This window comes from Ursus arctos, unplaced genomic scaffold (genome assembly GCF_023065955.2).
Source record: "Ursus arctos isolate Adak ecotype North America unplaced genomic scaffold, UrsArc2.0 scaffold_5, whole genome shotgun sequence".
Classification (NCBI taxonomy): Eukaryota; Metazoa; Chordata; class Mammalia; order Carnivora; family Ursidae; genus Ursus; species Ursus arctos.
Genome location: NW_026623067.1, coordinates 84057156 through 84064109, shown reverse-complemented (window position 1 = coordinate 84064109; position 6954 = coordinate 84057156).

Sequence of the window (6954 nt, the reverse complement as noted above, 5' to 3'; positions counted from 1 at the left end):
TTTTATTATTATAAATTATTATTTTCCTGATCACAATGATGATGGGAAGTGAACAACTATCCTTGGATATCACTTCTTATTCTGTATTTATAAGTGTAAATATTAGTTGGTCTTGAATATGCATGTACACATACATAAAAATGTAAATTTCTCAATGTAAATTCAGAATTCATCATTACTTGTAGTTGCTTCAATCAATATTGTTGCCTTTCTATTTGTAATTTAACAAACACACTAGTCAGATATTACAAAATGTTTGGGTGTTTTTCTTGAATTACCATTAGTTTTAATTTATATGATAATTTTTGTATGTTCAAAACTTACACAATAATATATGCTATTTACAGCAATTCCAAACAGTGCAGTTGTAGATGAAGAAAAATATTTCTCCCTCCCTCATTAATTTTCCCAGCCATAAAATTTAAACAATGCTTTAAAGAATATGATTTTTCTTTGTTTCTTTCTCTAATGTTTATATGAATGTACCGGTTAATTTAGCTTTCTTTCTTCCTCTCTTTAATTTTTCACAAAAATTGAGATTACTATGCTACTTTTTTTCAATACTCCATCATGGATAACTTTTTTTTTTAAAGATTGTATTTATTTATTAATTTATTTATTTATGTATTTGAGAGAGAGAGCACAAGCCGGGGCGGGGGAGGGCAGAGGGAGAGAGAGAAGCAGGGAGGTGGGGCTCCATTCCAGGACACCCGACCAGGGCCTGAGCCAAGGGCGATGCTTCACCAACTGAGCCACCCAGGTGCACCTATCATGGATAACTTTGTAAGTCAGTATGTACAAATCTCACTTTTCTTTATTTCACATAGTTCAGGAATCATGATTTAGTCAATCATTTCTTTCTTTATGGACTTTCAGGATGTTGTTAGTATTTTACTTGTGCAAATAATGTTGCAACAAACTGACTTGTGAAAGAAATTACGTAGTTAAAATATTACAAAAATGGATTATGTTCTTCTGAATGACACTTTTGCTATTGTCCTCAGACATCTTAGACCTTCTGAAGTCTAATATAAAAAATAAAAGCAACTCTAGCACTGTAAAGTCTCTCAAAGTAAGTTATAATTACATAGAACTAAAATAACTTCATCAGGAATACACACCACTTTTTAAACAGTCATCCTTTTTGCACGACTTTTGCTGACAAAACATGAAAGCCAGAAAGGATAAAAAGTTTTTTAAGCCACTGGTATTAGAAATATAAAATATCACATAAATTATTTGGCAGGTCTCTTCGATTATAGAAATAAATCCTGCAGAAGAAGTAAGTTTGCTTTATCCAGGACAGCTTTAAATATCTCTGGAAAATTAAATTCCTGTAGAATATTATTTACAGTCGAATTGTTCACTTTATTAGTATTTCATGTATCAGTCATCTGGATGTTGCTGTAAAGGTATTTTTTAGATGCAATTAACATTTAAGTCAGTAGACTTTGAGTAAAACACATTACCTTCCCTAATGTGGGTGGGCTTTAGCCAATCATTTGAAGGCTGTAAGAGAAAAACAGACTGAGGTTCTCTGAGGAAGAGGGAATTCTACATCATATCTCTTCCATGCAGTATATATGACTGCATTCACAAATGACAGGGGTTTTCTTGTGTACCTTCAACTTCATTAAAATAAATATAATGAATTTTATTCCTTAAAGTATTTAATGACAACATGTAAATTGAATTTACTGTATCATATGAGATATCACTTTACAGACTATAAGAAAGTCTAACCTCAAAATACTGATATGTAAATGCTATATCTAATTTTTTTTTAAAAACTACTGTTTTAATTGAAAGTAGTTAGATCCTAAAAATGATATATGTGGCAAGCCATCATTACCACCTTGAGTTCAACAATTATTTATATTTAAGTATGTATCAGTTGTTTATTTTACAGTAGGGTCAGTTAGAAAATTTCACACAAGCCAAGTTGCTAGTTGTTTCTTAATATTTGGTACAGTTTAGGGTCAGTATTATAAAATGAGAACAATTTTAAATAGCAATAATTTTGTACCCAGCTTTTAACTATCATTAAATAAGGAGTGATAAATGAAATTGTTGTCATGGCAAGTAAATGACCACCTATATTATTCAGAAGTGTTCCCTCTACCATCTCATATTATATATATATATACACACACACACACACATACACACACATACATATATACACATCCTATATATATGGATATCTGTATATCCATATATACATACTGCTGGTAACTATCCTATTATATTTGAATACTTATATAACTCAAAGGTAAAATAAGGCTAATATTCTTTCTAAGTGATTTTTTTTTTCTAAATTTACAGTCCAGTGGTACTGAAAGTGATAACCTCTAAAAGTGATAATTCACACTATATCATTGAATTGATTAACAATAAACTGTTACTGTTCCATTCCTAGAAATATTGAGAATATGGCAAATTTCAGCCTCCTTTCTTTGCCCAGAACATTAATTCAAAGTTATGAGAAGATACGTAATCAACAGACTAACATTATAGAAAGCATCAAGTTTCTGGGTCATTGATGGACCCTGGACATTCCTGTGGGAAATTTCTTTGTGGTTCATTCATAAGAGCCAAAGATAAAATCAGGGGACGCAGTCCCTGGATTCTAACCAGAGGCCTTTCTGTATGTGCTAAATCCCAGATGAGATGTGCAGCAGTTGGTCTGCCTTGAATGTGGCTTTTCTAATACTGTCTTAAACGCCTGCAAGGCACAATCTCACTGTCAGTGCCCCAAACCAGTTCTGGCATATAGGAAACATCTAGTCTTAACTAGTGTAAAGGAATAAAAGACAGGAACGGCGGAGGGGAGAGAAGGATGGAAACAAGGGAGGAGCAAAAAGGGAGGAAGGTGGGCGAGAACAAAAAGGACAAAGGCAGGAAGGATGAGAACTGTCAGACCAGTCTATTAGATTTACTCGTGGAGTTTCTGACAGGTCTTTTGTCATCTTTTAGTCTGTCTCCTCTCATACCTCAGCTGCTGAACTATGAAAAATATTTCCATAATTAAGGTAGTACTTTCAGCAATGGAGAACAAATTAATCCTGTAACACTTATCTGATTTTTAAGGAAGTTTAGTTGGAGGTAAGAAGAGAGGATAATAACCAAATCAATTTCACTCACCTCAGTATATATTTTGATTTAAAAGTGATTTTTATCTATTCAGTTCTTTTACATGCCTACACTCATTTTTTTTCACATTTCTTTATGATCTCAGATAGGACATTTGTTTTAGTTAATATTCCTGAGATTTTCAAAGTCCTACATTTACTGGATCTTAGACAAGAATAAAGCAGAAAGCTAAGGATCCAATCTCCATGCTTGAGAGCTGTAGTCTCAAACTTAAGTTACGCGGACGGCTCCGGGTACCCTAGTCCATCTCCATAATTTTCCACTGAAGCCAAGAGCAAAGTATTTGTCTGAAACCAGCAGAACCTCCTCAACAAAAAAGGCAGAGTAGTCTTGGGCAGCTACTCTGGGATCCTCACTATACAGTGAGGCCTCCCTGCCAAATTCCATCCTTTTCGAATTTTCTAATAAAAAATTATTTCACTGTATTTCCAAAGAGAAGATCTGTAGTCACAGATCTTTAGTGCTTTAAGAAACCGTGGGGATTATCTGCTGCGTTGTTTTACAAGTCAAGTGCTGTGAAAAACTTTATTATCTGGTATTGTTAAATTATATGAGTTACAAACATAATTGCCAGACAATATCGTAAGTGAGTGAGTCTGGACAAATACTATCATCAGGTTGGCTGAGAACTCTTGGTGGACATGAAAGTTTATTCTCCTTGTTTTCTGTATTCTCTTGCTAAAACAAGTGGTTAATATTCAGCCCTATGTGATTGTTGTCGTGCTAGATTTGGACTCAATATTGCTAGTCAACATTTTTTTAAAAGAAAATGAATATTTTAAATGTGTGTGGAATGTCCTAAATCTCAAATATTAGCAAATATGTAATTAAAAAGCACATCTCTGAGGCAGATGCAACCAACTGATTATCACTTGATGAGCTCTATTTAGTAAGTGCCCAACCAAATAATGATCCCATGATTAAATATGCTTTGGAAATTTTAGCGTAAATAATGTAAAAATAATTTCTTTGCTCCAAGACTTCTGACTTTATAATATTTAAATGGAATTGTGAATCCTTTAAGAGAATAAGGCATGTGGAAGAATTCAGGAGGCTAACATTTGTGAGCCCGTTTTAGAGCCACCAAGCTTCGCTTAACATTTATTGTTTGTCTACTCTAGTAAAATCATTCATATTTTTCAATTTGACGGACATAGTTTAAAAAGTTTCAGAGGAGCTTGCAGGCAAATAGGAGGAACATATTGTCTAATAGGAGACTTTTAATATAATGTAACAAATGTAAGAAAAGAGGTGTGTACTCTAAGAAAATAACATTCTTTTCTGGAACCTAGCTAGCTGCTTATAAGTATTAATCTATAAGTACCTAGTGGCCTAATGTTATTGAACATTCAACTAATAAAAAGAATTCTCCATATTTTGTTTTCAAGCTCATCAAGTATTATTTTCATGAAGTTTCTTTTCCAACAGAGATAGACAACTAGATAAACCAGTTTACTTAGCAGTTATGATTCTCATTGTAAATTAGTAATTGGCTAAACTGGTTTTAAACATTAGTCCCTTGTGACACTGATAGCATGTTAGCATACTCAGTTCTAATCAAATCTGTAATAATGGCAAAATTAAATTTATAGGGCAATTCTGGGAACCAAAGCCTAAATGACTAATAATTGATAAGTAAAGCTACCAGTCCAGCTAGACAGCCAGCTATATCCAGATTTTTTAGAACTCCTTGCATCAGACACTTTTGAAATAGATTTTAAAGCAAAGTACTAAGGGGACACCCGGGTGGCTCAGTCAGTTAAGCATCTGCCTTTGGCTCAGGTCATGATCCCAGGACCCTGGAATCTAGTCCCACAATGGGCTCCTTGCTCAGCGGGGAGCCTGCTTCTCCCTCTCCCTGCTCTGCCTGCCACTTCCCCTTCTTGTTCTCCCTCTCTCTCCCTCTGACAAATAAATAAATAAAATCTTTAAAAAAATAAATAAAGCAAGGTACTAGGAAAAAGTACAAATAGGAGTTTAGGATATTCTAAATGCACAGTATTTATTGTATCAGCATATATGAAAATTCATAAATTCTTAGAAGATTTGTAATAATAACACATGTTGGAACTTCCAAATAACAAATTTAAAATGATTGTGTAGTGAAAAAAAAAATGTTTTGTTTTATTGAACATTTAAGCAATTGTTGTTACACAAGACTAAGATATCCTCAGCAGCAATAAAAAAAGAAAAATATTTCACAGAAAATGCATATTGGTTTTCCAGTTTGGTTGTATGAAAATGGAAATAATTATATTTATATATTTATATAATTATATTAGTATAGTATATTTATATTATATGATTTATAATTTATATGAATGCCAAATTTCTTTCAAACATCTTTCCTAGTAAAAATTTCAGAAGTATTACAAATGCTTTTAAATATTATGACTGAATTACTAATAATTTTAAATATTATGACTGAACATATTTTTGCATAAAGAGGTTTACTGTGATTAATATAGAGAAATGAAAAATTACATAAGTGTCTCTAGGAACTCCACCTTCCAGTGTCATCCTTAATTAATTACAAGTATTGAAGCTTAATCTTAATGTGTTTTATCTGAGTTTATTAGATTTTATGGACTTCTAAAAGTTCATCATCACTGTAAAATATATAACTAAAATTTATTCATTTGCAAATGAATTGTTAAGTGGTCACTATGTGACAAAGTAGGTATTAGGAATTAAGAAAATAAAAACAAAAAACTAAGAGTGAAAAATAAACAGAAAAAAATATAAAAATTTTTAAAAAATAAACAAAGATGCTCTTCAATGACGACAGACAGAAATTCATATAAATAGTCTGTGGACCAGAAAGGTTTCCACCATTATTCTAGAGTAGATTAAAATTTAAAAATGGCAGCAGGTTAGGTCTAAGGGAAACAGTGACACCTCATTAAGGGCCTTGTGAATTATTTTCAATGTTTGAGCAAATTGGGAGCTCTGGAAGGCTTACTGCAGTCAGCACAATGAATGAAGTAGAAGGTGCTAACTTGAGCCACATTAGTCATGTATTCAATTATCTCAGTAATTCAGTTCTGAAGCTCAGAAATTTTGTGAATTACAATATTATACTGCACTGGTGTGTACCTTACTACCTGTAAGGAAAATTTGGTCTGACTATTGTTTTGAAAATAACCTTTCATTGGAACACAACACAGCCATTTGTTTATGTATTGTCTATGGCTGCTTTCACAGGACAAGAGCAGAGCTGAGTAAGAGAGACAGAGATCGTATGGCTCACAAACATAAAATGTTTACTACCTGGCTCTTTATACAAGATGTTTGTTGACTCTTGATATAGTTAATAACTGCCATATATATAATTGATGAAATTATATAGGGAGAAGGTATGAGATCTGAAGAACCGTAGAATTGGTCTCCAAATTTAGTGGCAGAGGAGAAAGGAGACCAGAAGATAGAGTGAAAAAGGGGACAGATAATCAGTAAGAAAAATAGGAGCGTGTGGTATAGAAGGCAAGGATCTATAGTGACTTATGGAGGAAGAGTGGTCAACAGTGCCAAACACTGCCAAAATTCAAATGAGGTACAAACTGAGAACTAGTAAAAAGTGCCTGGTGTCTTAGATAAGAGTAGTTTCAGTGGATTAGGAAAGTAAGAAGAGAGTAATGTATGAAGAATAAAAGGAAGGTTGGAAAACAAAAAGAGAAGGCCTGTGAAAGTATCTTTATTTGAGGATTATGTAAGATGAAAGAAAGTTTTTGTAGAATTTCTTTAGATGCCAGAAACTAATGACAAAAAAATAGGGAGAAGAATTGAAGTTTTAATAAAGTT